General features: G+C 47.9%; 1 protein-coding gene across 1 annotated transcript in view; it reads left to right on the top strand.

Annotated features, from left to right (window-relative positions):
* The first annotated feature begins 773 nt into the window (after nt 1-773).
* LOC135897909 (uncharacterized) overlaps nt 774-20075 on the top strand; it is a 433838-nt gene continuing 414536 nt past the window's right edge. Inside the window, exon 1 of the mRNA XM_065426601.2 lies at nt 774-950. The gene's annotated coding sequence lies outside the window, so the exon portion shown is untranslated. The remainder of the gene's footprint in view (nt 951-20075) is intronic.

Here is a 20075-nt window from a genome sequence, read left to right as displayed (position 1 = left end):
TGAAAGCGCGAAACAATATCAGAAACCTGAAATTGGGCTAATATTTGTTTTTCTCCACGCTGTGCACTACCTCAGGAATCGGACCGCGCAACCCACGCAAGAGGCCGCGTGCCTATCAGAAAGCTTGCGTGTGCATAGCGGACGCCGGCAGAGCTTCGCGGTCGGTATTACGGGTGCATTAGCTGCAGTTGCCAGAATGTGTGAGAAGAAGTTAGAGATGTTTGAATGCTATGGTGTTACACTCTTAAAGGCGAAGCTTAAGTGTCCACCAAATTTTGAGTTCATTAAGATCTAAGTACCCGATAGTTTTTGCATATCGCCGACATTTTAATGACAGCAGCCTCAACCGGCATCAAAGACGCGTTCTCGAGTTTGGACAAGGTTGTGTTGGGTTGGGAGTCTTTGAATAGGGACCCACCCTGCACCGCTCCATTCCCATAATTTTTTCCCTCTCGAAAATAAATGTTTATTTCTCCTCCTCGAGCGTGGCAGTACAACAGAAAAATTCACGAAGCTACGTCACCGGGCAAACTGCACAATAATTAGCTCTGTCCCACTTTCACATCCAAGTGGTTGGGGCTGTTCAGCGGAATAGTTGTGGCGCGTACTTTGGAGGGGGGAGGGGCGGGGCTACCGTGATTCGGATGGTTAAAAATACGGATATTGACACGCGTGTGAGTGAGTGAAATCTCGGTAGTGGGTAAGCGTCACGCTACACGGAATGAGCGAGCAAGCAAACCAACGAGCCTAGCACGTCGAAGAGGAAGAGGCGGCCCCGGCTCGTGCGAGAGTCTCGCGACGTACCGTGTTGGCGGCGGAGGCGGCAGCAGCAGCAGCGGCGTTCCAAGGTCCAGGCCGAGAGCTCTGCAAGGCCGACCCCGGGTGGCGTAGGACCCCCGGCCTGCTGAGTAACTGCGGGGGACAGCGGCACGCCGCCAGGCACTGCAAAGGTAAGCGACGCGTCTCCTTTCGCGCTCTTCCGAGCCGCCGTCAGCCTGAGCTGATCCGCCGCCGAGGCGTCACGTCGCGACGTGGTGCGAGGCGATAGGGCCCGGTTTGTTCAGTGGCCGGCTTCCGTGTGACGTCGCCTTCACCGCAGCGCTTTGATTCTACCGCAGCGAGATTAGCCGTGTACGGCAGCTTGGTGGGGAACGCAGTTTCCGAGCAAAACTAGTAGTGGTATACTGAAAAGATTTTGTGCCAAAAAACAACACACACCTTGTGTGCGTTGCTTTTTGGCGCAAAATCATTTTAGTATGCAAGATCACCAACTAGCCCAGCAGTTCTCTACTAGTAGTGGTAACTCAGACGCTGCGACAGTTCGGCTCGCACGAGAATGATGGTCAGTATGCGGATTTTGTCCGATCCTGGGCCTTGTGGCTTCCGATGTTCACGTGGCTTTTGCTTCTTAGCATTGCCATTTACTGGCTATATCAAGTGCAACTTTTCCACACGCAGAGGACAGTGCGATGGTGAACACATACATAATAGCTGTGAATGGTTGCATTAGTAACGCTGTTTTTTATTGAAATAAAGAATTTTGAATGCCAGAAAATTTTTGGAAGCTTGAAAGGTGAAGAAAAAGCTCAAACCTCAACTATGAAGCTATGTACTAACCATCATAAACGTGCTAGCTGAACCGCTATTGCAAACTTCCAGGACAAGACTAAAGCCAGCATAGATTATATCGTATGGACTTCATACCTTAGATCATATTTGCATGACCATGCCTTACTTGTGATTTGTCTACATGCGTTTTTTTTTTCTCTTTAGTGACGCCACGTTTATTCACGTATTCTGAGTATATGTTAGAACAAAAGTTATCCATGAGCACAAAGAAGGCAAAGTCTTAGTAGCCCAAATAAATTTATACCCTCTGTGACTAGGACATGCGCAGCAGCAGGATAGTTGTATTAAATGCCAGTTGTTTCTATAAAGCATGCCGGAAATCTTAGTGTATGACAATATTTTCTTGTGCATTATTTTTACGTATTATGTTTCATCATTCCGCCCTTCGCAGGTAAACAGATTTAGTTTTCTATAGCGCATGGCAGCGCGCTTAACAGCGCGCTTAACAACGCTGGCGTGAAGCGGATAGTTCCTGCACTGTAGTGAAACGTCACCCTATAGTTAAGCAACGCTTTCACAACGTGACTGCATAATAGTACACAATACTTGAGTATGTGGCAGACAATACTTTGTGGTAATCATTGGGTGCTATAACGTAAACCTATTCCAAACTTTTCTATTCCATTTCTGCAATCAGCCCTCCGCCTTTGGTGAAAAAGTTTTTTGGACCACCCGCACTTCACGTGTCTGTCCCGCGACGTCACGAAAACCGCGATATCTCCATCTTTTATATCAAGTGTACACACTGGTTATGCATGATTTGACCGAGCAAAAGAAAAATAGTTGTTTCTGATTTCGACGCCATTTCAGCATTAGCCCTCAGTTAATTGTCAAAAGTTTTCGGGTGACACCCACTTCGCCTGCCTGTCACGGGACGTCGCAAAACCTCAAAAAGTCACAGCGTCAAAATGACGTGCACGCGTTAAAGGTTCAATAATATGCTGAACGAAACTGAATTTTCTTCTGAATAGGTGCAGGCTGCCCCGTCCCAAAATGAATAGAAGATGGCTGCCGCCGATCTCTCAGGCACTATCTAGTCGCACCTGCCTGAGAGCATTGGTTTATTTGCGTATAATAAAGCTTTTTGCGTGGCCGTTGAACGTTTTTGAGGACTTTGGGCACGTTTAGGACCCCGTTCTGCCAACCCTTCTTTGCTGAGGATCTGTTTTAGCGTCATTCTCAAGCTTCTGTTGAATGCCGCCGCGATTTTCGACCAGCCAACGCAAGCTAAGCAAAAAAAGCGGACCAATCGCAAACGCCGACACCACGCTCTTTATGCCGTTATGGACTTTCAGTGCAGTGGCTCCGCCCCATCAAATTCTTCTCCACTTGAGTTTCCTCCTCGCTTCTTCTTAACCAATTAGATAGGACAACCAGCTCAGCGTAGGCAATGCAATTCGTTTTTCAAGCCAACACCTCCTGTGAACGAGGAGGTCGTTTGATAGGTCTGTTAAGAAAATCGTGCTGGTGACCGCGCGATGCTTGCGTCCACGTTTGCGCAAATTTGACGTCAGGGGATTGGAATAAGAACATATTGGAGTAGTTTTACGTTATAGGGCCCATGATTTTGACAATAACAATGTCTGCTGCAAGATATTCACGCAGACAGCCAAACCGCGAATGTCTGTTTCCGGCATGTTGTGATAGTGACGTGGCTCTGTTCTATTACAATTGAGAACATTTCGGTACAACAACGTGTTTATAAATTTCAAACTACTGCTACAGGTTTATGCAGTTGAAGTGCTAACTGGCTCGGTGTTCCTTAGCTAAACGGTGCCGCGAAAACATTGCTGCGCCTGCACATAAACTATCAAACTACGTTGACTCTGACGGGGGGAACGACACTGCCGTAGGAGTGCAAGACCTTCGCTCGCCTTGTTTGCTCGGCGCGCATATCTTGGCGTGTTTGTAGCCGCTTCTCTTCCTAGCCCTTCGACGTTCGCAAAAATTATCGCTATGTGCTCTTGTTCCTTAATTCTGCTGTTGGCACGATGTAAAGGTGCGGTTTCTAGAATAGAGGAAGCATACTTCGTGGTTCAGAAAAATACCGGCAGATAATGGTTCTCTATGTGCTCTTGTTACTTAGTTCTGCTGTTGGCACGATGTAAAGCTGCGGTTTCTAGAATAGAGGAAGCATACTTCGTGGTTCAGAAAAATAACGGCAGATAATGGTTCTCTATGTGCTCTTGTTACTTAGTTCTGCTGTTGGCACAATGTAAAGCTGCGGTTTCTAGAATAGAGGAAGCATACTTCGTGGTTCAGAAAAATAACGGCAGATAATGGTTCTCTATGTGCTCTTGTTACTTAGTTCTGCTGTTGGCACAATGTAAAGCTGCGGTTTCTAGAATAGAGGAAGCATACTTCGTGGTTCAGAAAAATAACGGCAGATAATGGTTCTCTATGTGCTCTTGTTACTTAGTTCTGCTGTTGGCACAATGTAAAGCTGCGGTTTCTAGAATAGAGGAAGCATACTTCGTGGTTCAGAAAAATAACGGCAGATAATGGTTCTCTATGTGCTCTTGTTACTTAGTTCTGCTGTTGGCACAATGTAAAGCTGCGGTTTCTAGAATATAGGAAGCATACTTCGTGGTTCAGAAAAATAACGGCAGATAATGGTTCTCTATGTGCTCTTGTTACTTAGTTCTGCTGTTGGCACAATGTAAAGCTGCGGTTTCTAGAATAGAGGAAGCATACTTCGTGGTTCAGAAAAATAACGGCAGATAATGGTTCTCTATGTGCTCTTGTTACTTAGTTCTGCTGTTGGCACGATGTAAAGGTGCGGTTTCTAGAATACAAGCATACTTCGTGGTTCAGAAAAAGAACGGCAGATAGTGGTTCTCTATGTGCTCTTGTTACTTAGTTTTGCTGTTGGCAGGATGTAAAGCCGCGGTTTCTAGAATAGAGGAAGCATACTTCGTGGTTCAGAAAAATAACGGCAGATAATGGTTCTCTATGTGCTCTTGTTACTTAGTTCCGCTGTTGGCACGATGTAAAGGTGCGGTTTCTAGAATAGAGGAAGCATACTTCGTGATTCAGAAAAATAACGGCAGATAATGGTTCTCTATGTGCTCTTCATACTTAGTTCTGCTGTTGGCACGATGTAAAGGTGCGGTTTCTAGAATCATCATCATCATCAGCAGCAGCAGCCTGGTTACGCCCACTGCAGAACAAAGGCCCCTACCATACTTCTCCGACAACACCGGTCTTGTACTAATTGTGCCCGTGTCGTCCCTGCAAACTTCTTGATCTCATCCGCCCACCTAACGTTCTGCAACCCCCTGCTACGCTTCCATTCCCTTGGAATCCTGTTCGTAACCTTTAATGACCATCGGTTATCTTCCCTCCTCATTACATGTCCGGCCCATGCTCATTTCTTTTTCTTGATTTCAACTAAGATATCATTACCTGGCGTTTGTTCCCTCACCCAATCTGCTCTTTTCTTATCCCTTAACGTTACACCCATCATTCTTTCCATAGCTCTTTGCGTCGTCCTCAATTTAAGTAGAACCCGTTTCATAAGCCGCCAGGTTTTTGCCCGTAGGTGAGTACTGGTAAGACACAGCTGTTATACACTTTTCTCTTGAGGGATAATGTCAACCTGCTGTTGATTATATGAGAATGCCTTCCAAACGCGCCCTAGCCCATTCTTATTCTGTTGATTATTTCCGTCTCATCATCCGGATCCTACGTCACTACCTGCCCTAAGTAGATGTATTCCCCTACCACTTTGAGAGCCTCGCTGCCAATTGTAAATTGCTCTTCTCTTCCGAGACTTTTAGACATTACTTTAGTGTCCTGCAGATTAATTTTTGGACCCACTTTTCTGCTCAGCCTCTCCAGGTCAGTGAGCATGCATTGCAATTGGTCCCCTCAGTTAATAAGCAAGGCAATATCATCATCGAATCGCAAGTTACTAAGGCATTCTCCATTAACTTTTATTCCCAATTCTTCCTAATCCAGGTCACTGAATACCTCCTCTAAACACGATGTGAATAGCATTGGAAAGATCGTATCTCCCTGCCTGACACCTTTCTTTAATGGGATGTTGTTGCTTTCTTTATAGAGGACACGGTGGCTGTGGAACGCTGTAGATATATTTCAGTATTTTTACATACGGCTCGTCTACACCCTGATTCCGTAATGCCTCCATGACTGCTTAGGTTTCGACCGAATGAAACGCTTTCTCGTAATCACTGAAAGCTATATATAAGGTTTGGTTAAATTCCGCACATTGCTCTTTTATCTGATTAATACTGCGAATATGGTCAATTGTTGAGTAGCCTTTACGGAATTCTGCCTGGTCCTTTGCTTGACAGAAGTCTAAAGTGTTCTTCATTCTATTTGCGATTACCTTAGTAAATAGTTCGTAGGCAACTAATAGAAAGCTGATCGCTCTATAATTTTTCAAGTCTTTGGCATCCTCTTTCTTAAGGATTAGGATTGTTAGGGTTCTTCCACGATTTCGGTAGGCTCGAGCTCATGAGGCATTGCGTATACAGGGTGGCCAGTTTCTCTAGAACAATCTGCGCAGCTTCCTTCAACAAATCTGCTGTTACCTCATCCTCCCCAGCTGCCTTCCCCCTTTGCATAGCTCCCAAGGCTTTCTTTACTTCTTCCGGCATTACCTGTGGGATATCGAATTCCTCTAGACAAGTCTCTCTTCCATTATCTTCGTGGGTTCCACTGGTACTGTATAAATCTCTATAGAACTCCTCAGGCACTTGCACTATCTAATCCATATTAGTAATGATATTGCCGGCTTTGCCTCTTAACGCATTCATCTGATTCTTGCCAATTCCTAGTTTCACCTTCACTGCTTTTAGGCTTCGTCCATTTCTGAGAGCCTGTTGAATTTTATCCATATTATACTTCGTTATGTCAGCTGTCTTACGCTTGTTGAATAACTTAGAATGTTCTGCCAGTTCTATTCTAGCTGTAGGGTAAGAGACTTTCATACATTGGCGTTTCTTGATCAGATCTTTCGTCTTCTCGATAGCTTACTGGTATGCTGTCTAGCGGAGTTATCACTGACTTCTGTTGCACACTCCTTTATGATGCCCACAATATTGTCGTTCATTGCTTCAACACGAAGATCCTCTTCCTGAGTTAAAGCTGAATGCCTGTTCTGTAGCTTGATCTGGAATTCTTACATTTTCCCTTTTACCGCTAACTCATTGATCGGCTTCTTATGTACCAGTTTCTTCCGTTTCCTCCTCTGGTCTAGGCTAATTCGAGTTTTTTCAATCCTATGGTCACTGCAGCGCACATTGCTGAGCACGTCCACATCTTGTATGATGCCAGGGTTTGCGCAGAGTATGAGGTCTATTTCATTTCTAGTCTCGCCGTTCGGGTTCCTCCATGTTCACTTTCGGCTATCCCGCTTGCGGAAGAAGGTATTCATTACCGCATATTAGTCTGTTCCGCAAACTCTACTAATAACTCTCCCCTGCTATTCCTAATGCCTATGCCATATTCCGCCACTGCCTTGTCTGCAGGCTGCTTCTTGCCTACCTTGGCATTGATGTCGCCCATTAGCATAGTGCAGTTTGTTTTCACTCTACCCATCGCCCATTCCACGTCTTCATAGAAGCTTTCAACTTCTTGATAATCATGACTGGATGTGGGGTCGTATACCTGCACAACCTTCATTTTGTACCTCTTATTAAGTTTCACAACAAGACCTGCCACCCTCTCGTTAATGCTTTAGATATCCTGTATGTTACCAGCTATATTGTTATTAATCAGGAATCCGACTCCTAGTTCTCGTCTCTCCGCTAAGCCCCGGTAGCACAGGACGTGCCCACTTTTTAGCAGTGTATATGCTTATTTTGGCCTCCTTACTTCACTGAGCCCTATTATATCCTATTAACTGCCCACTAATTGCTCCGATAGCACTGCTAGACTCGCCTCACTAGATAACGTTCTAGCGTTAAATGCAGTCAGGTTCGTATTCCAAAGGCGCGGCCTGTCCGGAGCCAGGGATTCTTAGCACCCTGTGCTGCGTCGCAGGTCTGACCGCCGCCGTGGTCAGTTGCTTCGCAGCTGCTGGGGACTGAGGGCCGGGGTTTGATTGTTGTGCTCATATAGGAGGTTGTGGCCAAGTACTGCATCAGGGTGGCCAATCCTGCTCTGGTGAGGGAGTGCGTTACCGGTTCTGGTCACCGGGATGAGGCCACACTCCAGGCCTGTGTATGCAATTTTGTCAACACGCGGATTTTTTTTTTAATCCGGTGGAAAATTGCGCGGCACCGGGTTTCAAACCACGGACCACTTGCAGCGAGGCGGGTGTTCTACCTCTACGCCACCGCTGCACCTGGTTTCTAGAATACAGGAAGCATACTTCGCGGTCCAGAAACAGAACGGTAGATAATGGTTTATATTGTCACCCAGATATTACAACTCAAACAGTTTGGAAAAATACAGATTGGCAAAAAACGCCTGCTTTTAGCGATGGCTGGTCCTCGGAGAGCCCGCGCGCAACCACGAACTTCGTCGTTCTGGCCTTAAGGGTCCCGTGTCAGCGCGTGCAATTTTATTTCGCGTCATTGCTCCCCTCTCAAAAGCGACCGGCGCGGTCGCTTCAAGGGCAGTGGGCGCGCACTATGGGCAAGAGTGCCAACACGAAAAGACAAAAAAAAACATACAGGAATGTACACAATGGTGAAGCGGTTTGTGAGGGTTGCTTAGCCCGGGCGTGCGTAGTACGGCTTCATCCGTTCTACGTGGACGACTTCAACATGGGGACGGCGTTGGTTCGAACGAGGATCAGAGCTTTAAGGCACCACCTCGTAGTTCACATCGCTGAGGTGGCGTACAACTTCGTAGGGGCCGAAGTAGAAGAGCAACAATTTCTCTTAGAGCCCACGGTGTCGGATAGGTGTCCACACCCACACGCGGTCACCTGGTAAGTACTGGAAATTCCGTCGGGTCCGGTTGTAACAGTAGGCGTCGGTATTCTGCTGGGTGCTGATGCGATTCCGAGCAAGCTGGCGAGCTTCCTCGGCTTTCTCGACAAAATCTTCAGTGGTGTCATTTTTTGTGGTTCCGTGGTCCACCGGGAGCACGGCGTCTAAGGGGGTTGTAACGCGACGTCCGTAAACAAGCTCGAATGGTGTGACCTCGGTGGTCTCCTGCACAGCGGTATTGTAAGCAAACGTGACGTGTGGCAAAATTTAATCCCATGTTTTGTGTTCCACATCAATGTACATGTAGAACATGTCGGCTAATGTTCTGTTTAGGCGCTCTGTTAAGCCGTTAGTTTGGGGATGATAGGCTGCGGTCTTTCGGTAGTCGGTGTGCGTCAGCGTGACGACTTGTTCCAATAACTCCGCTGTAAACGCTGCACCGCGGTCAGTAAGGAGTACAGCGGGTGCGCCATGACGAAGCACGATGCTGTGGACGAAGAAGCTGGCGACTTCAGTAGCGGTTCCCCGCGGCGCAGCTTTCGTCTCCGCATAGCGAGTTAAATAGCCAGTTGCCACGATTATCCACTTATTTTGCAAGGAGGACGTGGGGAACGGCCCAAGAAGGTCCATTCCCACTTGCCGGAATGGCGCCAGGGGCGGATCCAAAGGCTGAAGGAGGCCGGCAGGCTTGGCGGGTGGAACTTTACGCCTCTGGCAGTCACAGCACGTTCGCACATAGCGCTGAACGGACGAAAATAGGTGTGGCCAGCAGTATTTTTGCCGTATGCGCGCTAATGTCCTCGCGAAGCCTAAGTGGCCGGCACAGGGATCGTCGTGACACGCCTGTAAAACTTCCTCGCGCAGTGCCGTCGGAACGACGAGAAGGAATGTTTTCTGGCTGTTCTCGAAATTTTGCTTGTACTGGACATCGTTTCGCAGGCAGTACGACGTCAATCCTCGTGAAAGTGGGCGTGGGACAACAACGTCAGCTCCCTCGAGATATCGGATGACGGGAAGCACCTCAGAGTCTGCACGTTGGTAGTAAGCCATGCGCACCACGTCGAGGACTCCAAGAAACGGCAAATCTAGCTTCAAGTCGGACGATGTCAAGGGAATAGGAGAACGTTACAAGCAGTCAGCGTCGCTATGCTTATGGTCGGGTCTCTGCCAACAGTTATGTCGTATTCCTGGAGGTGGAGGCTTCAACGAACGAGGCGACCTGACAGGTCTCGTAGATTGGCAAGCCAGCAGAGCGACTGGTGATCACGGATCACTCGAAATGGCCGGCCGTATAAGGAGGGTCGGAACTTGCTGATGGCCCACACGACTGCTAAGCATTCCTTTTCGGTCGTTGAATAATTAGCTTCTGCTTTTGCCAGACTACGACTCGTGTACGCAATTACACGTTCTGCGCCATCTTGCCATTGAACCAGAATGGCCCCGAGTCCTACGTTGCTGCGGTGTCATCAAAATGCGCCAGCACTGGAGCGGATTGAAGGCGTTTACGCAATTCGGTGAAGGCCTGCTCTTGGCATTCCGTGCACGCAAAGGGCACATCTTGTCGCGTCAGTCTCGTGAATGGTTCAGCAATCCTTGAGAAGCCTTCAACGAAACGGCGGTAGTAAGCGCAGAGGCCCAGGAGCCGCTGAACAGCTCTTTTGTCTTTAGGACGAGGAAACTCGGCAATGGCAGCGAGTTTTTCTGGGTCTCGTCGTACTCCTTGGGAGCTGACCACGTGGCCTAGAAACTTGAGTTCCTGGAAGCCAAAGTAACATTTTTCAGGCTTGATGGTGACGTTGGCCTTGCGTATTGCGGTAAAGACACTTCGTAGCCGGGCGAGATGTTATAGCCGGGTGAAATGTCGAACGTGCTGGAAAACACAACAACGCCGTCCAGGTACACTAGACACGTCTGCCACTTTAGTCCAATGAGTATGGTGTCCATCATTCGTTGGAACGTACCAGGAGTGGAACAGAGACCAAAAGGCAGTACTTTAAAATCGTACAGTCCATCAGGAGTCACGAAGGCGGTATTTTCTCGGTCACGCTCGTCAACTTCGATTTGCCAGTAGCCTGACTTTAGGTCTAAGGAAGTAAAGAACTGAGCATGACGCAGACGGTCCAAAGCGTCATCCATCCGTGGCAGGGGATAAACGGCGCATTTGGTGACTCGGTTAAGCCGTCTGTAGTCAACGCAGAAGCGGAGTGTGTTGTCTTTCTTTTATATTAGTACGACAGGTGACGCCCACGAACTTGTCGACGGCTGGATGACGTCATCATTTAGCATTTCTTGAACTTTACGCTTAATGGCCTCCGAAGGTGACACGCGATGCGGATGCTGACGAACAGGCCGCACCGACTCCTCTGTAACGATCCGGTGTTGCTTAACGGAAGTGCGCTGGACTTAGGATTCCGTGGAAAAACGGCCGGAGAATTCTGTCAGTAGACCCAGCAGCAGATCCTTCTGTACATCTGCTAAGTCAGCATTAATGTGAAAGCGGGTATTCAGGCTAGCGTGAGTTGTATCCGGTGAAGTCACTTGTACCTTGCCGATATCGGAGAAGCCAGCAATGTTGTTCAGAAATGCCACAGCTTTACCTTGAGGAACGTGCTGATACTCATGGCTGAAGTTTGTGAACAAAACTTGCGAGCACTTATGCTTTATTCGAACATGGCCCCGGGCAATGCAGATGTGTCTTTCGAGCAGCAGCGGTATATTTGCCTTTAATCAATCGTTTTTGCCTAGCGCCATTATAGAGTGGAACAATTTACCAGATAGAGTTGTCAATGAGCGCAACCCCATTATCTTCAAGCAGCTGCTTACTGATCACCTTAAACCCTAACCTTACAATGACCATACTGTGCCTTCATTCTTTTGCGATTGCCGTCTCACATTGTGACTGTTCTGCTGATTTGCTTTGCATTCTATTCAGTGTGCCTCTTGTTGTTGTTGTTGTTTTATTTTTTTATTTTTAATGCGAATCCACAGGCTGAGTCTTGTAAGAAATTGTAACCATATCTTTGTTTCTATCCTTATCTTCTGTAACCCCCCCCTTATGTAATACCCCGACAGGGGTCCTTAAGGAAAAATAAATGATGATGATGATGATGGAAATACCCTCATAGCCGTCGAATGCGTCGCAGGTGACGAGGGTCAATAAGCTGCTCCTTGGCGGCACCGTGATGTTCTCGTCAACAATCCTCAAGGCGTTGGCATACGTGTCGTCAGTGCTGCTCTCTGATAAGACCTGCGCCGTCGAAAACGTTACCCGCGACTTTTGTAAGTTAATCACAGCTGCATTACCCTGTGGAAAGTCCATTCCAAGAATTAGGTCCCTCGAACAGCTTGGGAGGCTAACGAAATCTCCGAGCTACGTAAACCCACGAATGCTCACTCGCGCTGTGCATCTTCCTACTGGGGTTAGCACATGACCTCCTGCAGTTGAAATCTGCGACTCAGTCCACTCCGTAGAAACTTTCTTCAGCTTGCAGGCAATGTCCATAATCATAACTGAGGTGTCCGCTCCAGTGTCGATTAACGCCGGTATTTCTTTGTCGTCCACGGTGACGGGAATGTTCGACGTTACTACCTCTCGTAAGGTGTTCGACTCCATCTGTACGTCTGCATCGTTTTGTTTTCGTCGTTGTCGTCGTAGTTTAGGATATTGCGTGCGGTCATCGTCAGCGGCCTCACCTCCGGAGGTAACTGAACTCAGTTTTCCCGACCCGCCGGGCTAGGCGAGTGGCGTCTCAGAGCGCCGCGAGTAAAGGCTTGGCTTGGTGATTGTGACCTGTAACTAGCAGGAGACGACGAACGGGGCTCCGGCCATCGCTGATAAACATTGCGACGATTTGCGACGAGACTCCCTATTCCCGGCGGCCTCCCACCAGGTCGTGGACGAGCTGCTTTCGGCGAGAATCCACGGAGCCCCACATGACGATAAGGACACATTCTGTAGATGTGTCCGGCTTCACCACAATAAAAACAAAGGGGCTTGCAGTCAGTGGTGCGCCAGACGTCGCTCCTCTTATTCCTTGCTTCGGCGATGTGCGGTGGGCTGCGAGGCGGCCTTATGCTTACGCCCATTTGTTGAGTGGGGTGTACCATGCTGCACGCTTTTGAGGGTGGCGGATGGCGTACTTCTTCAGCGTAACTCATTTCGGCGTGCGGTCCCTGCTGTGGTACCTCGTACTGTCTGGGAACATGGATGGCCTGTCGGACCTCGGCGCGCACCATTTCCGCAATGGAAAGTTGTTCCACAGGGGCTGTGGTCGTCTGAATCTTCTGCAGTTCCTCCTTGACGACAGCCCTGATGAGTTCTCGCAAGGCGCCAACGTCGTTACCGAGGGTAACGGCAGAGAGCTCCCTTGAAATCACGGCGTCGCGGTTGTTTTGCCTGGCCCGCTGCTGAAGGGCCTTTTCCATAGTAGTGGCTTCGTCATGGAACTCTGCAAGTGTCGTTGGCGGATTTCGAATGAGGCCAGCAGAGATTTCCTCGTTGATGCCACGCATGAGATGGCGCACCTTCTTTGTTTCAGTCATAGAAGGGTACGGGTGTCTGAAAAGCTGATTCATGTCTTTTACGCACGCCGTCACTCGCTCATTCGGGCCTTGAATTCTTGCCTCCAACGCTAACACCGCCCTCTCCTTCCTGTCCGCCCTGGCGAAGGCATTGAGGAACTGCCTACGAAATTCGTCCCATGACGTCAATGTTACCTCGTGGTTCTCAAACCATGTTTTCGCGGAATCTTCAAGAGCGAAGTACACGTAGCGTAGCTTACGCTCGTGGTTCCAGTCGTTGAGGGTTGGCAACCCGGTCAAAAGGGTTAAGCCAGTTGTCGGCGTCCTCTGAAGCACTTCCGTGGAACAGCTTCGGCATCCGGATGTGATTGACGACAACGTGCCATGCTGCAGGAGTGGCAGGAGGTGGTTGGTTCGTCTCATTCTAGTTCGTTCGGGTAGCAGACCGTGCTGTGGCTGGAGTCCCTGGAGACGTCGGCTGGCACGTACCTGCACAGGGGTAAGCTCGGCTGAACTACTCGCCGGGCTTAGGTCTGTGGTATGCTCCGGAGATCCTAACATCGACCGAACCCCGCACGTCCACCAGAAATGTCACCCAGCTATTACAACTAAAACAGTTTGGCAAAATACAGATTGGCAAAAAACGTCTGCCTTTGGCGATGGCTGGTCCTCGGAGAGCCCGCGCGCAACCATGAACTTCGTCGTTCTCGCCTTAATGGTCCCGTGTCAACATGTGCAAACTTATTTCGCGTCAATATGTAGGGTTTAAAACGCTGAGAGGGACAGAAATGTCAAGCTCACCGCGTCTACACGAACTGAAGCACACATATTTCTCTGCGAACAAAATTAAAAATTGTGCAAAGCTAAATGAAATCAAAAAAGAAACATGCACAGGAAAGTAAATGGGGTTTTCGTCGATAAGTTGAACATTCTGTTCAAATATGGCGTCAAAGCAAAGCAGAACGTAAATGCAGAGGACCATCCACTCCTCACTTATCTGCAGTTAATCAGCCAGAGTTTAATTCAGGCGCTCCAAGTTGAGTCAGCACTCGAGCTCCGGAGTTATTTTTTTTTTTGCACTCTTGGCGTCTTATAAAATGACGTCAGAAACAACGAGCCCACGAATCTAATTGTTTCCGGCATGTTGTGATATACTCGCGGACAACTTTCTGTGGTTATGAAGGGAGAGTTACGGGGGGCAGCTACTGCACATGTGTTACCGCGCCAAGTTGTACGGCATTGTTTGACAGTTTTTTGGTTGCTCGGAAGAGACACTGAATCTACGCAGTTTCCACGTGCGTCGGTTTCACGTTTCCCCAAACGCGGAAGGGGAAGCCCTCAAAATAAGTGAACCTTTACACTCCATCGTGTGCTCTGTGTTGTTTAACTGTTGCTAATGAGGTGTTTTTGTTTTCTCTTCCCCAGCCTAAACTAATCTTGATTAAAACGCGGGAGTCTTTTCACAGGCGCTCTCACTTGTGCGCGCTTTGCCTCTGTAGATTTTTCTTCTTAGCCACAAAACCCTGTCAGCATGTATCGTAAAGTGGGAAAAATTTCGGCCGCTGGTAGATGGAAACTGAACAAAGCGTAGAGGTGGAGAACGTGACAGGCAGGGGCCCGTGCCAGTGCCATCATGCGCAGCTGATTAACGTCAGTATGTCTTCAACATCGTATTGTGGACTGTGAAACCTTGGGGAAGACTGGCGTCCTACACCGACGAGGGATCGACTGCGACGCAGCAGAGGCATACTTCGAGCCACTGCTACAAGGCTCATCTCGTCCGCCACGGAAGCGCTACAAGCCGAGTATCCTTCGCCATCCAACCTGCATGTTAATTTTTGATCTGGAGGAGAAGGGCTCTGCACTTGCTGCGGTCAACGACAGTGAGGGGTATGATGAATGACGGTGACGGGTATGACGGGAAGTAACCGTACCTCTCGAGTACCGCGACAAAATCCACAACACCATGAGCCCGGTGCGCTTCCTTTTGAATTCTGCTGCTTGGGCGGAGACAGCGCAACCCGGAGCCTAGTGACCGAACCCAAGGTCTCCACTCAAGCATGTTTCTGAGCACCGATACAACAAGTTGCCCAACCAAGGCTGCAGGCACCCGTTTACTCCGGTAACATTCGCAAGTAGCATGGCTTCTAGGGAAATTTCGAGATTACCACCCATACGAACTGCGAGTTGTCCGGCATTGAGAAGTTTTCGTGTTTAAGATCGTACTTATCCGGCATAGCGAATCATTGATGTGCACCTGGAGGATGCCAGCTACGCGGTTCGGGTGAACATGATCCGAGAGAGGTTCGGTCATCCTACCACGCTCATTCATGACATTGCCAGTTTGCTTACCATTGCGTCCGTTGCTATTTTACCTCAAATATCGTTTCCGCGAGAACTCTGCCAAAAGGTGCATTTCGTACAAGCTACCTTGAGAGCCTCGCAGTTCCAAGCGTGAAAATACGTGGTCAGACTTCATAGTCTCTTTATGAGGTCACTCCTCGAAGATATCGCCATTACCTACGGTCGACGCACGAAGGAGGCTGAGGTCGATGGTGGCGCTACTCCGAGGACGCGGCAAGAGGAAGTGCGAAACGTTGTGAAGTCCCTGCAGCTGCAAGTCGAGACGAGAAAACAGTCAGGCCTCCTACACATCCCGTACCGAGAACCCACCCCGCGGGACACGGGCGATGCCAACCTTGTCTATTTCTGGTATCGCCAGCGTTAGGGCTGGCCGTAGGACTGGCATCGAGCGACCATCCCTGCTGCGTATTTTACAAGCAACGTGAAACGCAATGAAGAGCTACGCCACTCAACTTGTATCAAAGCTCGGAGAGTAGCAAGAGGCGCCGGCTTTCTACCACCGGAACAAGAAGGTCGACGACAACAGTCAGCCTCATTCCAGCCTGTGCTCGAAATTTGAATCCAGCCTAACCATCCACCTCAATAATACGCGACACCTGAGCAAGTCGCCAACGCAGTTCACCAAGATGAACCACTGGTTCGGAGTTACGGAGACCAACCACATGTCCACGATGAGCGTGACTATCGCTGGAAACAGCGTTTGCACTAAGGAAGTCAGTAGATTTAACGACGATCCCTGAGGGACGAGTTACTGTGACGGAGACCAGCCTTCGAAAAGAGCGAGGTCACTTGAGTCGCGTCATATACACGGCTCACTTTCCACTACGATGCCCAAGAGTTTAGGGGCCTTATACCGTAAAACTATTCCAATATATTTTTATTGCAATCTCCTGACATCAAATTTGCCTAACCGCCGACGCAAGGATCAAGTGGTCACACTCGCAGGGTTGCCTGAACAGACCACTCAAACCCTTTCGTCGGTCATGGGTCACTTTTGTTTGCTTTAAAAACCAATAATATTGCCTATACCGGGTGGCTTGTCTTATCTAATTGGCTGACTAGAGGCGAGGAGCACGCTCAAGTGGAGAGGGATTTGATAGGGCGGAGCCACTGCGCTGGAAATCGATAACTGGATCAAGAGGCTGGTGCCGGCGTTTGTGATTGGTCTGCTTTCCCTTAGCTTGCGGTGGATCATCGAAAATCGCGGCGGCATGCAACGGAAGCTTAAGAAGGACGCTGAAACGGATCCTCAGCAAAGAAGAGTTGGCAGAAAGATGTCGTAAACGTGCCGAAAGTGCTCGAATACGTTACACGGGCACGCAAAAAGTTTTATTATGCGCAATGAGACCCATGCTCTCCGGCAGGTGCGAGTCGCCAGTGCCTGAGCGATTGGTGGGAGCCATCTTTTATTCCTTTCGGATCGGGGCAGCCTGCGGCTATTCAGAAGAAAATTCAGTTTTGTTCGGCATAATTATGCATCTTCATTGCGTACACGTCGCCTTGACGCGGTGAGTTTTTAGTGGTTTTGTGGCGTCGAGTGACAGGCAGGTGAAGTGGGTGCAGCCCGAAAACTTTGGCCTATAGCCAACGGCTAAAAGCGAAAAGGTGCCGATTCAGAAATAACTATTTTTCTTTTGTTCGATCAAATCACGCATAATCAGTGTGCACACGTCATATCAGATGGAGAGCTATCACAGTTTTCGTGACGTCACGTCACAGACAAGTTAAGGGGGTTGAGTCAAAGAAGTGTTTGACCAATCGTGGAGGCCTGATTGGGGAATTAGAATAAAAAAAGTTTGAAATAGTTTTACGGTATAGGCGCCCCAGTCGCTGAACCACTCATCTACTCCTACAGTCCTACACAAGGCCAAAGCAGCCATTGCGCAACGCAGTGTCTGCTTTGACATTTCGCCCCCATCAAAATGTGGTCATACGTCAAAGGCCAGTCAATGGATGCAAGTCGACCTGTATAATGGGTACATTCTCCCCATTAATTGATAGATTTGTTCAATATACCTCAGAGGGCCGAAGAATGGGCATTGGGTAAGGGAAGCTTCAAAAGTTTTACATAGTATGAAGAGCATACAATTATAGACAACAAAAAGCACTTTGGTAATAATAATACAAGGAAGAAATCAAGTTTACAAAAACTCTAATTTCCTCAGATCAAAAAAGGAAAAAGAAAGGTATACAAGAAGCAACCCAGAAAACAAGTTTTTTAAAGTAAGAAATTATAGTTTATACCATCACGGAACTTTTCTTGGTTAGCTTCAGCTACAAGGATATCTCGAAGGTCGTTCCACAAGCGGATGACACGTGGAAGTGTAGATGAGTTAGAAACGTCTGTTTTATCACAGATGCGCGTGAAAGAAAGATGATTATGCAATCTGCGTGAGGTGAGTGGAGAAACTTGCAGAGCTATTGCTGATGGCCTTTCTTGGTGAACGTACTTGTGCAACAGCAATAAATGGCTACATCAGGACGACTGTTCAAGCAAGGAATTCATAAATTACATTTAATTTGCGTTATACATTTGCTGCAGTTGTAATATTGCGAGATGAATCGAGGCGCTCCATCCTTAACTGATTCTAGCACAATGGTTAAATTAGTGTAATGAGGAAGCATAATGAAGAAGCAAATTCAAGTTTAGGGTGAACAAATGTAAGATAGACTAATTTGCGGACATCTGTCGGCGTGTTACGGAGGCTCCGTCTTAAATATCCGAATGATCGGGAGGCGTTTCCGCAGATGTTGTTAAAATGTGTAGTCCAGGAATGGCTTGGTGTCCGGGTTACACCTAGATATTTGAAAGAAGTAACTACAGACACAGGACTATTATTAATATAGTATGAAAAGTTGGAAAGGAAAAGTTTGCGAGTGAAAGACATTACATTTATCTGGATTAAGCGACATTAGCCAGGTGCTACACCAACTGCTAATAAGGTCAAGATCATTTTGAATTTTTACGCGGTATACAATCGTCAGCGAAAATCCGCACATTAGAAGATATGGTATTCGGTAAGTCGTTAATATATATCAGGAAAAGTAGTGGACTGATGACACTTCCTGTGGCTCACTAGAGGAAACGCAAGAAAGCGGGAGGAAAAATTAGCCATGGTGAACTGCTTCCCATTGGTAAGAAATTTCCGAAACCAAGATAGCGTTAGTGAATCTAAGGACAAAGAAGACAATCTAGGAATTAGTCGGCAATGAGCTACGTCATCAAAGGCCTTTGAAAAATATAAAAAACATGCAGTCAATTTGCAGGTTTCTGTCTAGATTAAAATGTAATTCAATCGTGACTTCAAATAGTTGCGTGTCGTACGATAAACACTTCCTAAAGTCATGTTTTGTTCACGAAGTTATTAGAGTTATTATGATTACTCGGCAACACAGTGTGCGAGACACGGGAATCGCCACTCCAACCGCCATCGCAATGAGGAAACCGAACATCAACAGAGATGCACTGCTCGGGACCGCAGTCTCGAGTTCACTCTCTTCATGGTTTTGAGTAACGATGACAATATTGTCACTGAGGAGGGCCTCAAACTGCAGCCGTCCCTGCTGGAGAAGCCGCCGCGCGGACGAGTCCGGTATCCTCAAAAAACTTCTTCGACGACTTTGGAAACGGAAGAAGGGTTGCATCTTCTTCCTACGCTCTGCTTAACACAACAAGCGGAGGCTGTCTTCAAACTAACAGCCCGACGATCGTGCCGTCATGACATAAACCCGCCCCCGCAATCTTGGAAGATCGGCCATGTCGTTAAACTGGTTCCAGGAAGAGATGGAACTGCGCGGTCGTTCCTCATTGTCGTCTCGATCAGGAGGTCCGACGTCCTGTGCAACGAGTCTAACACCTTAGAGGAGCACATGTGAAACGCCGCCGCAGTGTGACGAAACTTGAAAAAGACGAAGAGGTGGAGAATGCGGGAGTCGAGGGCTTGGGGCTGCGCCATCTTGCGTTGTTCGATGGACAAACCGCATCCGACGGGCGTCAGTCCCGGTGTTCAGCACTGGTGGCACCTCTGCGAAACCATTCATAACGGTTCCTCCACTTTACTTTCATAGGGGCCTAGTTATGGTAGTCGCTGATATTGCTTGTTACATGACAATGCTCGTATATTTACGGCCCTTATAACACCGAACCATTCATTGAAATAACTTGAACTGCGAACAGCATTTAATGCTGTATACAACTATTTACAAAGACGCCTACGTAAAGGCATGCATGTCGTATGCAGAGTCCTCAAAGTTTAGCTAAAGGTATTTTCAATTAAGGAATGGCGATGATACCGGTGCACAACTTACTTGCACAGCTGGTCCACGCGCTTTTCCGAACACAAGTTTTGTGGCAAATTAGTTCTCAAACACATATTCAAAACTAAAAACATGTTAACTTTTTGATGAAACGATTATGGTACTTGTGTGGAAGTGGAACGTTGAGACTTCTATATTTGAAACATTCCCAAATTCTTTATAATGGAGCTCCACCTCTGTTCAGAGATATTCAAGACCAAAAATAACACTCAGCCAGCTAATTTCGCATTCAGAGGCGTGGATCGCAGCAAACTGTGGAGCCTGACAATCCCGCTGATGCGAACTTGACGGACACGATGAAAAAAAACCTATCGTCGTTTTTTTTTTCGCCAACGGATA

This window comes from Dermacentor albipictus, chromosome 2, assembly GCF_038994185.2.
Source record: "Dermacentor albipictus isolate Rhodes 1998 colony chromosome 2, USDA_Dalb.pri_finalv2, whole genome shotgun sequence".
NCBI classification, from domain to species: domain Eukaryota; kingdom Metazoa; phylum Arthropoda; class Arachnida; order Ixodida; family Ixodidae; genus Dermacentor; species Dermacentor albipictus.
The sequence above is the reverse complement of the archived record's forward strand: the minus strand, read 5'-3'. Positions and strand labels throughout refer to the sequence as shown.